Consider the following 21,633-nt stretch of genomic DNA (forward strand, 5'->3'; position numbering starts at 1 on the left):
GGGAAGTAGAAGAAACAAAGATCAACATTATCAACAAGTTTTCAATAAAACTTGGAGCAGAATTAAAACAGAGGAATGCTTGATAAGAGCTAAGGGAGAGGAAGCTTTGCTTCCTAGAAGAGGTAGATACTTTTTCTTTTCTGAGACTTCCTGGTGATAACAGGAAGGATTTGTTACAACCAAAGTCACCTTCAGATATGTGAGGTTAGGCATAAATTTATTGGTGAGACAGAGATGGTCCCACTTACTCATTAGCATGCTACTCAGCCCAGGACAAATCCTTTTACTTCCATGTCTTCTTTTCTTTGTAGTAGTTGGCATGTTCACCTTACTTAATTGACCTTACAAGCATACTGCCAGGATTATAAGTGAATATTTGCAGATTACTTAGAATAATATGAAATGAAATTGAATTAAATATATAAAACACTAAAATTGCAGACAATAATGTTCTGGAAAAAATTTGATGAATCCATTCTTAATTCTAAAACCCCACTGCAAGATACTAATGTAATACTTTTTCAAGCCACAATATTAATAAAATATTTGACTTGCGAATACAAAAAAATTGCATATTTCTTACTAAAAATAGACCTTATACTTTATAAAGTTTTTGATGAACCATTGAGATTTGATAACTTAAAACTACAGATTCTATGGATGAATTTTTACATATTGTCCTGATTTCACCATCCAAACTAGATAGAGTGGAATGAGAAGGATATCAAAGATTTGAAAATGACACTGCTAAGAAAGCAGAAATTTGAATATAGGTCATAGACTGTGTATTTTAGAAAAGAACATTTTGTGCCTTGGCCTGGAGTTGTAAGGACATCAGGATTTTTCAAACTGAAAATAGCAAAGAAATTCAGAAGAAACTATTACTTCCTGGGTTGTGAGATTAATCTTCCCAGAAGTTTTCAACATGGAAGCCATTCTTTTCCTCAAACCATGAGGAAAGGAAACTCAACCTGTCACCATACCTCTAACAGGATGAAAGTAGAGAACAAAGAGTGACAACTGGGATCAGAGGTTTTAGGAAGACCAGACAGCTCTTACTAGGATTTTATTTTCAGAAAAGACCATAGAGATGAAATGGCCAAAGTGAACGTATTGCTATATCAGAGATATGTCACTATGGTCAGTGCAATTGAAAAAGGAAAGGGAAATGACATTTTAAGGTAAGAATACAATTCTTTAGGAAATCAGGAAGCTTAACTTTACCTTTGTGATTGCATAATCTTAAAGAAAAGATAGTTTTTATGACCAGATTTTTTAAAAAGTATGATAAGGGGGCCAGTGAAATTTGGACAAGTCATTCATAAGATTAGGAATCTAACTTCATGAGAAATGAAAATAGTATATCAAAGCTAAATTACAACAGCAAGAAGAGTTACAGATTCTCTGGCTTTACAGATAGGCATGTCTCCCCTTGAGCAATACAAGACTATACACAAATCCAAAGAGACATAGACATATGAAATTTAAAAGTGCAAAGACAGCAGCCCAACAACAATAGCAATAGCTAAAGTTAAAGAAGAAATTTTGATACATTTCAAACTGGACATAAGGAAGTAAAAAGGGAGTTCGAGAGGCCCCCCTATGTGAAAATACTTCTAGAGCTATTATTTTCAGATGCTAGACTCAAAGGACAATACCTCTAAGATGAGTACAGATGCATCTAGATTAGTAGAGACTTAGCTTAAAGGAAACCCCACTGAGCAAAGAAGGTCTTTTGAAAAACAAATTGTGCTAACACCATTTTGACAATTTGTTGGAAAGTATTATGTCAGTTCCTAACTACAGTTCCTCGAACTACAAACTAAAATTAATTCCAGATGAATTTAAGAATGAAGAATAAAAATTGAAACCTAAAAGGTCTAGAAGAAAACACACTGTATTCATAGTGGAGAAAATATTTCTAAGTATAAAAACAAAGGAAAATAATATTTTTAAATATAAAACAAGAACACATTTCCAATGTAGATTACAAATGGTTAACTGTCTTTAATATATGCAGTAATTTTTAAAATCAATTTGAAAGTGGTAAATACCTCCAGTAGCATAATGAACTAAATCAGGGGTTGGCAAAGTAAAGCCCATGGGTCAATTTTGGGTTACTAAGTATTGTAACATTTTTCTTGGAACACAGCCATGCGTATTCATTTATGAATTACCTAATGGCTGCTTTTCCACTGTAACAGCAGAGTAGTCGTGACAGAGACTATAAGGCTACAAGGTTTAAAATGTTGTCTATCTGAGTGTCTACAACAAAAGTTAGTTAGATCAAAGAGTTAGAGAATTCACACAAGCGAAAAGGCAAGTGGCCAATTTATAACTTAGTCATCAAATAATGCAAATCACAAAAAAAAATAAGACACCAAGTTCACCTATCAAACTGACAATTTTGGCAAAGGTTCAGAGAAAGGTGTGCTATTAAATACCATTTAGTGGGATGTAAGTAGGTGCACACTTTCTTTTTTATATGTATTTATTTTGTTCACCTTGATAGCTTTTTTAATAATAAATTTTATTTTTATATTCCCCATACAATTGCAACCCCATTATTTTTTTTAATTTTATTTTTATATTCCCCATACAATTACAACCCCCTTATTTTGACCCCAATCCCTCCCCTCCCGCCCCCCCCACCCCCCATAGAGTGTCTCTGGTTCATAGTATTTTGTTGATTTTGATTTTCACTTTCTTATAGTTATTCATTTTCCTGGTCCCTTATTTAGGTTTTCTAGATTCCCGCTATGAGTGAGACCATCCGGTATTTTTCTTTTTCTTTCTGGCTTATTTTGCTGAGCATGATCCCTTCCAGCACCATCCATGTTGCTGCAAATTGCATGTGCTTATCTTTTTTGAATGCTGAGTAATATTCCATGGTGTATATGTACCGCATCTTCTTGATCCAGTCATCTATTTTTGGGCATTTGGGTTGTTTCCAAAGCTTAGCTATTGTAAACAGTGCTGCTATAAACAAAGGGGTGCAGGTGCTCTTTGGAATTGATGTTTCTGTGTCCTTTGGGTAAATACCTAGGAGTGGAATTGCTGGATCTAGACATAAGACCTGAAACCATAAAAATACATAGAAGGAAATATAGGTGAAACACTACGTGATATTCACATGCAAGCTTTCTTAAGGATATTGTGATAATGTACGCCACAGGCTTTGGAAAGGATCATAATCCTGGGCATAATCCTTCCACTGTTAGTATTTTGTCCTGACAAATGAAGAGATATGCACAAATATCTATGAATAATAATATTGTAAATATTAAAAACAGTGAAAAGGTGAAAATAACTATATTTTAGAATAATATTTTAAATACACAAAATTATGTTCATAATACAATTTTAAGTAGAAAGAAGGCCGAGGTTGGGGAACTCAGCCTACTCTCAAATCTTGTGTTCCGATGCAACTGAGACATCACTAATTTTATCTGACAACTTGCATGCTGGACGCACCAGGAGAATACTGCCCGGGAGAATGAGGAACCCCTCTTAACCACAACGGTACTTAAGGTAAGAGGAAATTACACAGAACAAATTCAGCCTAGAAGGACAAGTCGGGCCTAAAACACAGTCTTTGTCATAGGAAACAGCTATGATTCTCCATCACATCCCTCTCCCCAATAAAATGGTAATGATGCACCTTCCTTACTTCACTCACCAATTTATAAGTTTCAGTTAAGATGTTACATGTTAAAATGCTTTGAAAAATACCAAGTGTTATCCTAATATGTTAATCTTATTAGTTTAGGTAATCAGAGGCAATTCCTCAGAAATTTAGCAAATGAGATAGGTTTGTTTAATATTTAACTCCTGGTGTTTTCATCAGCCTTAGCAAAAATTAATGCAACTAATTTGAGATGAAGGTTTTTTGATGCTGTTTCAGGTAAAACAGTTTTCCTTACAAGAGGCTTATTTTTTAATTTCAAAGAAGTGTGAAAGGCAATTATCTAAGAACAGAAGGGCGTCTAATGTAGACCAGTTAATGCTGCAGTGTTTTATTACTTCTGCTTGCTATACAGTACTGATTTTACTAATATAGTCAACCCCTTGGCACATGCTGTCATGCCATCAACATGTATGTGAGTATAAAATTAATGTCTACATTCTTTTATTTTTATAGGAGCCTTACATCACCTTTTTTTCTTTTATGATTAAATGGATTACACAGTTCACACTGCCACCAGCTCACCTGCTTGCCTCAATACTGAGTGCAAACATCCAGTTAATCATTAGGATAGTTGGGGAGGCAGTAATGACAATAATGTAGCAGTTATTTTTGTAAAACTAGAATGTACCTGTGGACAGATGCCCATGGGCAAACTGATGGAGAAAATATGATCCTTTTTTGTCTTTAGTTCTATGTTACCACTACTCTTTTCATCACCCATACTTCAAGCATGGGGAATGTATTCAACTATAAGATTCCCTAAATACTCTCCAAGTCATGTTATTTTTCCACTAGCCTCTCATTTCCCACTAACACTTTTGTGCAGTGGTTCTAAATTCGTAGTTAGGATTGAAATCCACTGGATGGATTGTAAGACACATATTTCTGAACCCTGCCACCAAAGTTTCTGATTCAGTAGGTCTGGGATGAAGCCCAAGAATTTGCATGTTTCAACAATCCCAGATGGTGTTAATGCTATAATCTGAGGACTACACTTTGAGAATACTGCCATAATCCATTCCTTCTAAGTTACTGTAATAAAATCTTAACATTTATTCTAACTTCAATTTGCTGTGCATGCCTACTCCATATGGAAGAAAATAGCTCTCACAAAACAGGCTCTGAAGTCAGATGGAACTGGGTTTAAATCACTATTTACTATGAGACCTCGGACAAATTACTTAATATCAGCTTCCCTATGCAAATGTTGTGTAGTAATAGTAAATATTTAATAGCATCATTGTGAAGATTAAATTAAATAATTGATATGAAGCACACGGTACAATCCTGGCTACATTGTAAGAGCTTAGTAAATTATAACTACTATTATTTACCAAAGTATCACTATACTAATAATTCTACAATACCCAAGAACTGAAGATGTTTTTAATCAAATAACACAACTGACACCATGTACTAATGAAATAATGAAAGGCATGTAAAACATGTTTGTGTCACATATGTATAAACACACATATGTGTGTCACATATGTATTATGAAGTTAGAAATAATACCAACTAGAAATGCATACCCACAGATGCTAGAATTACCAAATAAATTATGGGGTGTTGGTAACAAAGAAATGTTATGTAATCATTAACAAAGAGAAGCAATATAGCAGAGTGGGTAACTGTGCAAATGAAGCTCTGAAGCAAGGCCTTTTGAATTCAAAATGCCAACTGCCCTACTTATGATTTCTGTGACCTGGGGTAAGTTCGAGTGAACTCAAGTTCACCTGATGCTAGTCCCATTCTGACTTCACATTCCCTTGGCGTTTTAAGTATTCTATTTTGTTCCCGAAACCACTGCCTTGTGTCCCATTACTAGTGACAGGATCTTAGTTGCATTCCTTGGATAGAACCTCTTCCATGTCCCATCCCCAGTAGGCCATGACTTATGCCACCCTGTTCTCAGATTGCATCAGTAGATGATTATGCCTACAATCTAGCATCTACTGTACTACATTATAAACCTGGGGCACCATTTTTGTTTTGGAATTACTAATTTTATAACTAAAACTCACCATGCTCTTTGGGTAAAGAGTCCCTTGTGACTCTCTTTCAATTGAATTCAGTCAGCATATGCTTAAGAGCACCTTCCAAAATAAATTAACTCCAGTAAGAATTAAGGAACATGAGAACAAAGGGAAGGAAATATTAACAACATATTTCTTATATTTTAAGAGCCATCATTCACATTTAAGGATAAATAGAGACCTCACCACTGAAAATTTGTGTAGTGGGGACTTTGGTATTAGTTATATTGAGATAGATTTATAGCTCATTTATATATTTATGCCTCATTTATTCTAAACCATCCCAGAGCATGAGTACTATTATTTTCTATTTACACAGGAGGAAACAGAGTCAGGGCTGTTCATTATTTTTCCAAGATGTCACTTTAAGCTACTAATTTGCATAGCCATGTTTCCAATCTGTGGGTTTTTCCTTAAAATTTTGCAGTCCTTCAATTATGTTGCTTCAATAAGGGATAATAGAATATCACATAGGTGAGGGATATGTAATTAAAGGGAAAAATGGGTTTTAATATTTTAAGAAAAAAATATTATTTTTACTCAGGAGTTCCCAGAAATGAGACAGAGGCCATCATCAACTGTAGATCCTGGCACAGTTTGCCCTTCGACTGGCTCTAAATGTGTTAAATGGCCTCAATAAAACATGTTTAATATAATTATTTCTTTCCTGATTTCACTCTGAATATCAAGGGCCTATGATAGTAAAGTAAGACAGACTTTCCTCTAACACATGAGAGTATCCAGAACTCCATATAAAAAGGGACTATTTTAGACCTGTCCAGAAGAATTTAGTTGCTGGAGTAGCACAAAGGTTTTCTTTCCTATAAGAATATCATGGCCCCAAGGATTAGGTTTGAGTGGGACTCTGGAGGATACTGCAATTTCATTAAAAAAAAAAATAAGTTTTATAGTCTTATAACTTTCCAACCTTCACAAACAAAAATTCATTTCTAGCTGAAACCTGATGTCATTCTTTTCTGGCTAGAAATGAGAAGATTTGGGGAATGGGTGAAAGAAATTTATTAAGTTGTTAAAAATATATGATCCAGGTCTTGTCTAGTTTTCACCTCTCTGGCTCATAAACACAGTTGCTCTCTTTCATGCTTCATTTCTGTCAATCAGTGTGACAGGCATAGTGGAATTCCCTTCCACTGCATTGCCAAACAAGAGCAAAATAAACAAAATAATATTTTGATGTAGAAAGAGCATTTCAGTGAAGATGAACCATTTTCAATTCTATTACATGTTGAGATCTGTTCTCAGGGAGGGAGGAATGTGGACTAACTGGCATTCCTTAGCAGGCTCAGTGGTGTGGGAAGTGTGAGGGTCGGTATTAGTCCCACTTAGTGAGAAAGGTGAAACAGCAGAGATCTTATGCCATATGCTATATAGGATGTTTCTAGCTAATGTGTTTAGATCCTCTTTACAAATGTGAATTTAGAAAACAATTTGAGAAGAACCATGGAAACAATATGCTTTGGAGATAGGATATCAAAAACAGAAGGAACTGAAGGAAAGAAAACTTAGACTTACTAGGTCTTTAAGCAAACATAGCTTTACTCTCTAGTAATATCAAGTCTTATCTATTCAGTACTTTTATAGTAGATGGTTGGGAGTTTTGTATGGTAGGATATAATAAATAATTATTATTTTTTAAAGATTTATTTATTTATACAAGAACCGGGGTACAGGCCAGAAGTGTGGGAGGGTGAGAGGATTCACCAGAGACAGAGCGGGGAGCAGAACAGGCAGATGACAGAAATCTGCCTGAGGGGATTTCTGCTGAGGGGAGCAGTGGGCGAGACAGGAGAGGTCTGCCCGCCATGTGGGATTCTTGCCGGCCAGCATCGAACTCGCGCTGCAGAGGCTGCGGACAGCTTCACAGAGCAGGCTTAACTGCCTGTGCCACCAGGGAGGCCCCTATAATATATAATTATTAATCATAAACATAAACCTTATTGAAAGAGTCTATACTGAAAGATGACCAAATATATGGAAAGACTGAGGCTGATGGAAAACTATTTGTACCTCTCCAAAATGTCTGATCACTGTAGAAGAGGTATACTCTGGAACGTTACCCACCCCAGAGTCTAGGCCTTTCCTGAAAAGCCTTTACAATTGACACCTTGTTGGCTTACAGTCATCAGGTAGACAACTATAATCCTTAACCCACTACTACATAAGAGCAAAAATCAAAGAAAACAGCTAAGTGTTCAATAATGCATATCATAATTACCAAGTAACTGTAAAAGTTCTACTTTTCATACATATACAACCATCTTCCTGACCCTGGGGTAAAACTCCCACCAGGTATCCTAGAACTTACATATTTTATCAAAAATAAATTGGAGGTCAAAGTAAACCAAAGAAAAGGGTCTGAAAGACACATGCTTAACCATATAAGGATACACCAAGAAGTTAGCTGAGGCCCTGCAAATAAGCAAGAATAACCCAAGCCACAATAAATAATATTCAAAACTGGAACCAAACAGTGTGGGTTCAAATGCTGGTTCTGCTATTTCGCAGTTCTATGACAATACCTAGTTACTTTACCTTTCTGTATCTTAGTTTCCTCATCTATAAAACCTTACAGAGCCATGAGAGTGAAATAAATTAATAGTCATGAAGTGGTTAGAATATTTCCTTACATATAACAAGTGCTATACAAGTGATGGGTATTGTTCTAAGCTACAGTTCTAAATCTGCCCAGTCTTCCATAAATAATGGGCACACAGAGAAGAATGTGAATACATAAGCCTATTTTCTTTTCTTTTCTTTTTTTTTCAAAGATTTTATTTATTTGTTTGTTTGTTTGTTTGTTTATACAAGCACTGGGTACAGTCAGAAGAGCGGGAGGGTGAGAGAATTCACCAGAGCTAGAGCGGAGAGCAGAGCAGGCAGAAGGACGGAAGGACATTGCTAAGGGGAGCAGCGGGAGGCAGGAGAGGTCTGCGCGCCATGTGGGACCCTCCCCCGGCGGCTGGGGATCTAACCAGCGCTGCAGAGGCTGCGGGCAGCTTCACAACCCAGCGCTCAACCGCCGCGCCACCAGCTTATAACCATAAGCCTATTTTCTAATGTTGATTACTGCCACAATTTGCATTTAAACAAACATAAGTAATGGGATGGTCTCTATCTCAGAAATCATACTTTGCCTTTGTATCCTTTTAAAAATTATTTTTTCATGTCTGTTCTTGTTCCAATACCATGCAGTTTTGATGATTATGGCTTTGTAGTATAGTTTGAAGTCTGGGAGTCTAATAGAAAATCCAGAAATAAACCCACAGATTTATGGTCAACTTATCTTTGACAAAGGAGCAAAGAATATGCATTGGAGCAAAGAAAGTTTGTTCAATAAATGGTGCTGGGAAAACTGGGTCGCTACATGCAAAAGAATGAAGCTTGACCACCACCTCACACCATACACAAAAATCAACTCAAAATGGATTAAAGAACTAGACATAAGACCTGAAACCATAAAATATATAGAAGGAAATATAGGCGAAACACTATGTGATTTGCACATCAAAGACATCTTTACAGACACATCACCCAAAGCAGTGATAGTGAAGGCAAAGATAAACAGCTGGGACTACATCAAATTAAAGAGCTTCTGCACAGCAAAAGAGACAATAACAAAAACAAAGAGAAACCCCACCAACTGGGAGAACATTTTTGCACCCAACACTAATGATAAAGGACTGATCACAAAAATCTGCAAAGAGCTGATGAGACTCAACAACAACAAAGAAAATAATCCGGTCAAAAAATGGGCAGAAGAGCTTAAAAGAAACTTCTCTGAAGAGGAAATGCAAATGGCCAACAGGCATATGAAAAAATGCTCAACATCACTTGTCATCAGGGAAATGCAAATCAAAACTACCATGAGATACCATCTTACACCAGTGAGAATGGCACATATTAAAAAAACTAGCAACAACAAATGTTGGCGAAGGTGTGGAGAAAAAGGAACTCTTCTGCACTGTTGGTGGGAGTGCAAACTGGTCCAACCACTGTGGAAAGCTGTGTGGAGATTTCTGGACCTACTAAACATAGAGCTTCCATATGATCCAGCAATTCCACTCCTAGGTATTTACCCAAAGGACACAGAAACATCAATTCCAAAGAACACCTGCACCCCTATGTTTACAGCAGCACTGTTTACAATAGCTAAGCTTTGGAAACAACCCAAATGCCCAAAAATAGATGACTGGATCAAGAAGATGTGGTACATATATACCATGGAATATTACTCAGCATTCAAAAAAGATAAACACATGCAATTTGCTGCAACATGGATGGCGCTGGAAGGGATCATGCTCAGCGAAATAAGCCAAAAAGAAAAAGAAAAATACCGGATGGTCTCACTCATAGCAGGAATCTAGAAAACTTAAATAAGGGACCAGGAAAATGAATAACTATAAGAAAGTGAAAATCAAAATCAACAAAAAACTATGAACCAGAGACACTTTTAGGGGGGCGGGGGCGGGAGGGGAGGGATTGGGGTCAGAATGGGGGGCTGCAATTGTATGGGGAATATAACAATAAAATTTATAAAAAAAAAATTATTTTTTCAACTTAACATTTTAATTTTGGGGTAATATTTTTACTCCTCCATATATGCACATTTTCGATTCACACTCCATCAAACCACCTGTGTCAATTACCCATGTTCCTCCCTCCCCCATTCTTTCCTACCTCCCCATTGTTTGCTCTGATAAGCTTTATATTTTTCACTAACTCCAAGATTTATTGTTCCTGTGTACGTTTTTTTTTTTTTGTGATTTATATTTCACAGATGAGTGAAATTTTCTGGTATCTTTCTTATACTTTCTGACTTATTTCACATAACATAATCACATCAAGGTTCATCTATTTGTCCCATCTTTTATAAGAGCTGTGGAGTATTCCACTGAGTTCCAAAGTTTCTTTGTCCATTCTTCTGTGGAAGGGCACTTAGGTTGATTCTGTGACTTGGCAATTGTGGAAATGCTGTTATGTATACAGACTTGCATCATGATTTGTAGTATCATATGGAATTGAATTTCCATTTTTAGTTTTTAAGGAATCTCCATAGAAATCACATAAAAATGCACTTTGTAGTATATCCCTAGCACTCACAATTGGTAAAATTATGGCATGATTTTTACTGAGACTTACTTTTTTTTTTCTCCAACAAGATTTTAAGTAAATTCTAGGTATGTAAACATAACAGTTTTATTTTGTTGTAACTTCTAGCACAGAACTGGGAATAATAACAGCGCTTCACAGCTCTTACATAATGACCAACTTAATGATAATTGATTAATTTTTCTGTAATCCACTCCACAAACAATATTTCCTTGGGCTATTTCATACAATCTGAAGCTAAAATTTGAAGCTCTGGGAAAAATATCAGAACAGTATCACCATTAACGGAAGATGTTACTAGTAAACCATCTTGTTCCTTCCTTTCATAACCAAACTATTAGATTATTGAAACATAATTTCCCAGAGAAATTTACTATTTCACTAGTCATTTAAAGTATAAAGATTGGCAGAAAAATCACAAACCACAGAGCTAATATTTTGTACTTGGAAAATACTGTAATTGGGCAATGTTTTGGGCAATGTAGAAAATATGGGTAATAAAAATCAAAAGAAAGCAGAGGCCATCGCCTTACTTTTCTCAGATAAACAAAGATACAGATGATGTATATATTTTTTTTTTGCATTGGAGCTGGTACCTTGTCAACTGTTTAGCAGAGTTGATTTATTCATTTTATCATTATAGTCCAAAGTCCATGGTTAAAGTCACAAATAGCCAGAGACAGATATGGGTGGAAAACAACAAAGGAAAAGTTAAAAGGTTTACTTTGAAAACAGCATATCCTGCATGTGGAATGAATAAAACTGCAACATGAGGGTAGGGGTGTGTAAAGTTTTTAAACTTTATGCATTGAAAAAATTAATACAAAATACTAATGTAAATAAATCACATTCTAGATCTCTTCACAAAGTCAAACTACTGGCCATTTGCAAATGCTTCCTTTTACCTATTTAAAGATTAACAAATAGGTTCTTTGTTTTTATCTTTTTTCTTTATAGAATGAAAGTTGAACAATTGCCAGAATTTTGAATGAAAGAGATAAAATCACAAGGGAAATATCCACTTTGTACAGATACCATCAAAATCAAATTGTAAGCATTCTTGGGATTTCAGTTTGAGACAAAATGTCATGTACTCACCTTTCTCCCTTGTCAGATTGGTTCCTGCTCACAACTTCCATGATACTATAATTCTGGGAGTCATTCTAGTCTCCTCTCTTTTCTTTCCTTCTGAAGATCTAGAATGATGAGCAGAAAATACAGTAAGACATGACGTAAATAATAAAGTACTATATTTATTCACTCAGCAAATAATTATTGAGAACCTACTATCTGCTACATAATGTTATAAATAAAAATGGTAAAGAAGGAAAACATAGTCCTTGCCCAAAGAAGCTAAAATTTCAGCAAAGGACACAGAGACTCAACAGACATTTCCATATAGAACATCATGTACATCATGGCATGTGCAGTCTATACACAGTGCACATGTAGAATATATTACACTAGGAATATAAACACGTATATGATATTGTACCTATTACATAGTAGTGTGGGTGCAATGATCAGGGAAATGCAGGGAGCTCTGAAATCACACAGGATGGACATCCAACTTATAACCAAAATCAGGAAAGGTGGGTGGGCAGGGAACAAGAATGCCTTCCCAGAACAAATAACACCTGAAGAACTGAAGCCTATGAAGGAAATCATCAAATTAGAGCAGGAGAAGGGTATAAAGGAATGTTCCAGGTAAAGGGAATAGCAGAAAGTAATCCAATAAAGGATCTGAAAATCTTTAATAAATTTGTATTACAGAAGCTTGGCAAAACAGTGAGACATAATAAGGCATGAAACTGCAGAGGTTCACATTCAACTCTCGAATCCTTCCATGGCTACATTTTCTCCCATGATCTGAGAGTCTTAGCATAAATTCTCATCATTTTCTGATATTATCAGTACTTGAGCCCCAAAAGTCTAGTATACTTTCAGCAACCGTTTGCCTAGGTTTTTTTGTTTCCTATCTTCCAGATTTCTTCCATGTAAAGGGTAAAGTGTCACAATAAATTATGTAGGAATACCCTTTGTCATATTGGTCAATTTAAAGGAAAGAGATTTTCAGTTTATGACACTGAATCATCCCCTCAGTTACTATTTGCCAGTCTGAAATAAGCTTTGCTTTCCCAGGAGGGGATGGATATCATGGGTGACAGTATTTCAAATGAAGCCTTACTACAAATGATATGAATGTGACTTTATTCTGATTGGCACATCATTATAAACAACATTTAATCTAATCCATCAGTCCCTAAAATAATACCTAGAAAGCCACAAAGTAGTCTATACCTTACAACCAATATTTCATTTAGCTAAGAATAAGAGCAATGGACAGACACCATAGAAATGACCTCGCTGTTGAAATAACAGGAAATAAAAAAGACCAACTCCTCATCCCTCAGCTCCTAGAAAGATGTCCAATGTGTGTGAATGTATACTTATATTTCTTAAAATGTCCAAGAATATTTAATTCTTCTCACACATGAGAATGTTCAGAGATTTACCTGCTAATGTCATAAAACCTACTTAAAGAATATACTGAGCAACTGAGATTCTTTAGTAAACATAGGAAAATAGATCTTGGCCTCTATAAGTTTCCATTTTAATGATAATCTGAGTACAGCCATGTTCACCATCAATTTATCTTAGATTTTTTAGTTTTTACTAAAAAGACAATTAGGTAAGAAAAAGGAATAATGTTATTAGAAGTAGAATAACTGCTTTCCATTTTCCAAATTGTATTTTATGTAAATACTGGTGTTCCAGGAAAGGTTTTTTTTTTTTTTTTAAGATTTCTTCATTTATGCATACAAGAACTGGGGTACAAGCCAGAGATGTGGGGGGTGAGAGGATTCACTAGAGAGAGTGGGGAACAGAACAAGTGGATCTACTGAAACACACTGCAAAGGGGAGAAGCAGGCAAAGCAGGAAAGGCCTGCTGCACCATGTGGGTTTCTCCCTGGCTGGCCAGGGATTGAACTCAAGCAGCAGTGGCTGGACATAACTCCATAGCACTGTCTTTAACCCCTGTGCCATCAGGGAGGCCCCCAGGAAAGGTGTAATAGGTATTAGACTTAAAAAGAAAGTTTAACAAACTTAAGCACATTTCCTTTTTACAGGATTTCACAGAAACTTTAATCTGTTAACATGCACTATGACTCTCCAAGAAAAGAAAATCATATGCAACATTTCCCAAAGGTATTTGTTATTTTTTAAAAGATTTATTTATTTATACAAGCACCGGGGTACAGGCCAGAGGCGTGGGCAGTGAGAGAATCCACCAGAGTCAGAGCAGGGAGCAGAACAGACATAAGGACTGAAATACACTGCTGAGGGGAACAGCAGGCATGACAGGAGAGGTCTCCTGCACCATGTGGGAATCTCACTGGCCGGGCGGGAATCAAACCGGCACCGCAGAGGCTGCAGACAGCTTCTCAGCACTGCACTCAACCGCCTGCGCCACCGGGGAGGCCCATATTTGTCATTTTTTATGGAGCTCTCCCTAAATAGAATCTAAAATACCCTGCAATTAAATACAAAAGCCATTTATTTTCAGATACTATGGATATCATCATGGGACTAAAAATAAGTTAAGTAACAGGTGTTTTGAGTGTTCTGTATGTTCTGTAATATAAATAAAGGCTGGGCCTCCCCTGGTGGCACAAGTGGTTGAGCGCAGCGCTGTGAAATGGTCTGGAGCCTCTGCAGCGCAGGATCGATCCTGGCCAGATGGTGAGATACCCACATGGCTTAGCAGACCTCTCCTGACACGTCCGCTCCTCCCCTCAGCAGTGTCTTTCAGTCAGTCTGCTTGTTCTGCTCCCTGCTCTGTCTCTGGTGAATCCTCTCACTCTCCTGCACATCTGGCCTGTACCCTGGCTCTTGTATGCATGAATAAATAAATCTTTAATATATATATATTATATATATATCATAAATATATTATATATATATATAAATAAAGGCCATACTTCAAGTAGCTCATCTCAGTAATGAAACATAATTTTTTTGAGAACTTTGACACAAATTAATCTTTGGTTTCAATGTTTTCTTTAGCTGTATCAGAACTTAATAAACACAGCATCCTGTTTGGAGAGATCACCAGCAGTGGATGAGGAATATCACAATTTTCATCCTAGTTAGAAAATATTAGCATGTAACAATCTCCCTGAGGTTCAATTTCTTCAACTATGAAATAAAGATAATAATCATAATAGCTAAAATAAATGGACTTACATATGAATTGTAAATGCTATATAATTGTGCTATTAGTATAAGTATGTACCAGAGAGAGAAAAAATACTAGAATAATTGTACAGTTTAATAGCATATTCATAACCAACAAATTCTAGTAATATATTTATTTTTTAAAATATGAGTTAATGACAAATAGTGCCCATATATCCTTGAAATATTTAAAGTGGCACAATTAAACCCAGAAGAGTTAATACATAATGTTTTTTGTATTTTTACAATGACTTCATATATAAGATTTCTATTCCTCTTCCCTATCGTAACCTTTGCCATGCTCTATCAATCTGCTGGGATACTGCTGGAAATGAGAGCATTTAAGACATTTTGGTTTTTAGTTTGTTAGCTATACAAATGAAAAGTAGTATATTTCAATAACAACCTAGTGTTTCATTTCAATATATTGCAAAACCCTGCATCTACAGAAATTTCTTGCATGTACTTACCTTGAGACAATTATACATAAGTCAGCAATCCAAAAATTCTTTCACCATTATAGCAAGTAAGATTTCATTTTTAGAAATTAAGAAGCAGCCATGATGTAAGTATCTCAAGGTGACCCAGCAGGCTAGAGATGGGAGCAAAACTCAAAACTCTAATTTCCTATCCTGGCTCCCTCCAATTGTTCAGGCACCCTCCTTAACACAATCAGATTTCACCGACAAGAATACTGGTTAATATCTTCTGGTGCTAAAATGGAATTGGAGGCTTGAAAATGGAAATTGGTTACTTAATTCACTCTAAATCAATGTCTCTGTTGATAATGTATCTGTCAATGTAAGTATCAGGGATCCAGCTGGGTACTGGTGCATAGCTCCTCAGTCATTGTCTCACGATGTCCTTGTGACATTAGGGAGATGATCAGATTTTCAATCAGGCTTCAGCAGCACTGCCCTTTTTTCAGCACACATTATAAGATACTTAGACTGACCTCCCTCCAAGGGAATAAAGGTGCAAGCATTTCCAAAACAGATTATTGAGAAGTTCAGGAATAACTTTAAAGAATAAATTTTAACAATAATTACTAGACGGTCATAATAGATGCACAGGACATTTGGACATACAGTTTGGACTTCAACAAAGATCTTAAAACATTTGTATATATCTTCGAGTAAGTTTGCTGAGGACAATAAATTTCCATGAAAATTAGTAATAAATCATTGAAATAAATCATGGGCTACATATAATTAAGACTCTGAGAAAAGGAGCCATGTCTTAGACATTTGTGAATCACAATTAAAAGTGTTAATCAGTGCCACAATTTGGGGACAGGTTCTTATCAATGTGCTCACAACTACAAGACAGCACTGAGGCTTAGGGTACAACAACAATGGGGCTTATTGACAAATGGGAGATAGGGAAAATTTCTAAGGCCACAAAAGGCAGGCTGTCTCACCCTAGACAATGTCCACAGTGTTCTGTTGTCCAAAACCAAGGTTACTTGTTCAAAATGGTGCTGAACCTTCAAAGAGGGCCTGGAGCCGTAGGTATGCCAGTAGCAGTGAATCAAGATTCAACTCATGGCAGCAGCTGGAGTTATTATCTGGCAGCACTGCTGAGGTGGTAACACATCAGCTAGCAACACCTATTTGCAGACAGGGCAGGCCAGTGCCAGACACCGGACTGAACAGTGACAGAGGCCACAGCACCAAATGGCGGTGCCAGAGGAACAGAAGCAGAAGCCAGTTCTCAAAGGTAGCTGGGCACAGGTCAGCAGTGCTGACAGTGCCAGAGTACAGGCACTAGTGTTACAGCCCTTTGAGGAATCAGGACCAGGCCCACAGGCACAGCCTAATGGTGCCCATCAGCAGGTGATGCCAGAGGCAAGGCCGGTGACAGGAACAGCAGTTAGGCTGCAGTTTGAAGTGGAGATCAGATACGGTCACGGAAGTCTACAAAGTTCTTTTGGAGGTCCACAAGCATCTTCCTGAAGAGTCTGCCTCCATAGGTCATTCCTGAAGAAGACCCAATGAGTCTAAATACCAAGGTTCCAACAAATCCTAGCTCTCAGAAGCCTCTGCTTATATACCCTGCTTTTCAAGCCTGATTGGCCCATTTACAATTCCAGCTGGTCAAGCTCCAATCAGATTGGTCCATTTTCAATTAGGCACCATATCAAAGGGGAATCTAGCCTGTGAATCCAGATATGCACTACAGTGAGGTCAGGGCAGGCTCGCTGTCATTGCAGGGTAGATTCAGTAGATGCCTGAACCAAGCTCATGGCACTGGGGTACATACATACCCAGCCCTTAAACCCATTTATGCCTGAGGTAGCAGCAGCGCTGCAGCTCCTGTTTCACTATCACGTAGCATGGGCCCTGGCATAAAAGAATTATATACTAAATATTGATTAAATGAATTAATGAATGAATGCGCAAATGAATATTTAACATTATTTATAAGCACAGAAATGATGTTTTTAGCAACTGTCCATCACATCCATCCCTTGGCAACTGTGTTACTATTTCAAGGAAATTCCTCTTTATAATCTATCACATTAGTTCACATGCAGGGCTCACATTGAAAAGAGAAAAAAGTTAGATATCACACAATTAGAAGAATTTGGTTCACATGTTTGCTTGTGCAAATATAATAAATTGCTACTCATCCAACATTATTAAGTAGTGGGATATCAAATCAAGTAAACAGGCAGTGAACAGACATTGGAAAGCATATTAACTATTTCAATGCAACTCCAGTATTTTAGACATTGTGTTTATGCTTTTAATCGCATTTAATCTTTTTGACAACAGAGTAAGTTAGGGATTATATTCTCCTTTTACTTTTATGCAACTGAGGCTTAAAGACATGAAGTAATTTGTTCCAAAACATAGCATAAGCAGTAAATTAAGGATTACATTGTATATGTACTAATGTCACTCAAAATCTATCCCCTTAGTTCTAGCCACCAACACCTCCCAAAACACATACATACACACAAACACACATTACTAACAAGATAGAGCATCCAAGCTCTTTCACAATTTATCCTCATTCTCTCACCCTGAATTTTCCATGCATACTCTGCTCTGGCCAAAACAATTTACTTGTACTTTTCCCAAGACAGGCCATCAATTTGGATACATCTTTCTGAAATTTTGTTCACGATACTTCTCCAAATGAAACTGAATTCCCTCTGTTCTTTGCCTAACATTATTCCTGGAATAATCAGGTCCAATTGCAGTATCACTATTATTCAGTGCTCTGAAATATGTTTGTACAAACTGATAGTATCGCCTTTAACACCTTGTAAAAATGTTTCAAGAATGTAAATATTGAATGCAAAAAAATTCAACCTCACCAGTGTACAGAATATGGAAACAACACTTTAATGGGAATAGAACGAGAAAACTTAGGTGGCAGGTGAGATGTAGTTAATAACACACAGAAGTGAAGATGAACGCCCCCACAAATTTATATAGTTCTGTAGATCAATAGTTTTATTTAAAAATTAATAATTTATCCTATCAGTTGACAAAAGCAAAATAAAAAGAATAGTACCTACAGTCAATATGTGCATAAGAAAGGTGGTACTCTCATATATTGCTAATGAGTTATTTTGAAATATGTAACTAATGACCAAAATATATATTCTATTAGAGTAAGAAAATCTACTGCTGAGAATCTACCCTAAAGAGATAATCAAAAATTCACAAATACAAGAAGATCGTCATAGTATTTCTAACACAGGGATTTAGACTTTAGATTATATACCAAAGAAGCCCCTGCATACATACACACATATGTATACATACATATACATAGATACATATACATGGCATAAATAAAAGAGGTATGTTTGATTTTATGATATAAACAGTCCAGGACTGGTCAAGCAACATTTCTAATTTCAACATATAGGTTTTTTTTTTAAGGATTTATTTATTTATGCATACAAGAACTGGGATACAGGCCAGAGGTGTGGGAGGGTGAGAGGATTCACCAGAGACAGAGTGGGGAACAGAACAGGCAGACTGACTGAAATACGCTGCTGAGGGGAGCAGCAGGCAAGACAGGAGGGTCTGCTGCACCATGTGGGTATCTCCCTAGCAGGGGATTGAACTCGTGCTGCAGTGGCTGCGGACAGCTTCATAGGCTGCATCTTAACTACCTGTGCCACCAGGGAGGCCCCTTAACATATAGTTTTGATCACTGGAACCAAGGCTACTATACAAGTTCTCATCATCTTCCAGCCAAAAGGAAAGTACAGGGGAGCATAGAGTGTTCATTCACTTTTAGCAACAACATTAGGAAGTGGAACATACCACTTCTAATCATCACACTGGCCACAGCATAATCACATGTCCAACGTTGCATCAGAGAAAAAGGAAGGTAGGTGTAACTTTGGCAGCCATGAACCCAGCAAAATTTATGAATTCCAGTATAATAGTGGAGGTGAGATGTAGTTGGAGAATTTCGAAATCTCCAAGAATGGAGATGTGTGTGTGTGTGTGTGTGTGTATTAAAACAAACACTGTGGAAGAATACTTAATTACTTAGATAAAAGGAGCTTACCAAATTCCTGTACTAGTTGCCTTACACTACAGCAGATGCAGATGAGGGATATGACAGCAAGAACACAGAATCTTTAGCAATTCTTGTTCATTTTTGACAATTTTGTCGAGCATTTAAGATTGTTAAGATTTCAGCAGGTACATGGGATATTATAGTGGCAGGAAGGGCACAGAGCAGGATCTCTATTATCCAGCAGACTGGGTAAAGGAGTAGAGTCCTGTAGCCCTCTGTGGCTTTTGCAGGCTTTTATTGGGATTTACCAGCAGACAGGGGTGCCAGGGAGGCTGGCAGGCCTCCCAGCCCTGGGTGAATCTTCCCTCTTCCTGGGCTCTCTGGTGTTCTCTGGTGGCCTTGTTCTCTCTTTTGGTTTTCTCTTTCGCTCTCCTCTGCTTCTCTTTCACTCTTTTTGCTCTGCTCTGCTGGCATCCCCGTGATGCCACCCTTATAAGCCAGTCTCTCAGCTCAGTTGTACCAACCGATGCACACCCACACCCCATTCCAGGTGTCTGCCATCAGGCATGCATTTAATGTGATGGCAGGAGGGCAGAAAAGCCTGACACTTCACTTACCTACAGATATATTTTTTCCAATTTACTTACATAGCCTTTGCTTCATCTTTGCTATTCCCATTAATGGCAATCTAAATCATTGCACCCTACTACATTTGATTGAGTGATTAATGAGTACCCCTCATAACTTTTCCTTAAGTCTTTAGGTCCTCAGATATACCAAGAGGTGGATAATAGAATTATCCTTATTTTTCTCACAGATAAAGAAACTGAGGCTCCAGAAGGCAAAAATTGCCCAAATGCAACAACTAATAAGTGACAAAACCAAGGCAAAAATCTAGATCTCACTCCTCAGCTAGTTATTTAAAAAAAACAAAAACACACTATAGTATGTTGTGCCTGAGTGATCATCATTCAACAATTTTTATATAAGCAAAAATATATGGTCAATTTATTATCTACACAGAAAATTATTTTAGGAACACAAATGATTACAGAAAAGGGAAAAAAACTTACATAATGCATCCCAAAGTCAAACAAAGCAATTTAGGTTTTGCCCAGTTGGCTTCTTCCCTTCACTAATGCTGATTGAGATTTGGCACTAATTATTTAATAAGGAGAGGCTGAAGGGGATTTCTATTGCTTATTTAATTTGCACACAATATCACACCCAGTAGAAGAACGGTTATCTAAACCAGAAAAAGAAAGCATGGCTTTAAGAGAAATTAGAGCTGGGAATACTAGGAAATGTGAATGCTTCACACATCATCACTGTCACACTATCATGACTATAATGGGATGAGAGATAATCACAGAAAGGGAGGCATTGCCTTAGGTCTGGAGAAAGGAAAAGAACTTAGACTTACCTTATATACTGTGCCCACCCCTCCTGACCACAATGACCAACCCTAAGCAATGAAAAGCAAAGGTGTAAACCACTATCACAACTGCATCTTATCTACTGTGATTTTTTGAGTGAAATGTTTTCTTTTTCTCTATCTCACTAACAATGAATGACATCTGTAAGACTGAAAAATGATTATAACAGGGAACTTCCATGGATGAAAAATTCATTGGCTTAGAGGACACATAGATGTAAGAAGATATGACAATGAAATGTTAACATGACATAAGAATCCAGCTTGCCATGTGAAGGTATAACACTGGTAAACTTAAGCACGGGGCCTGATTACCAACTACCACAACCTCCAAAGTTAATAAGTGAACCCACTCTATCCAACACCAAAGCACTACATCTCTTCTGTGTCCCGTATCTTAGGGACTGTGCTCCCTATAAGTGAATGCTCTTGAGTCCATGGGTTATTCTGTCTTGAATAACCTACTTCCTATTAAGCAGTGTTCTCCTGGAGTGAGTAACTTATCCCACTGCAAATGAAACTAATAGCAATTCCAAGTATCATTGCAGACTGGCATATTAAATCACAAATATAAATGCTGCACAAAGTTTTAGTGTGCCATTCCTTCTTTTTTG

The sequence above is a fragment of the Talpa europaea genome (assembly GCF_964194135.1).
Source record: "Talpa europaea genome assembly, chromosome: X".
In the NCBI taxonomy this organism is placed as follows: domain Eukaryota; kingdom Metazoa; phylum Chordata; class Mammalia; order Eulipotyphla; family Talpidae; genus Talpa; species Talpa europaea.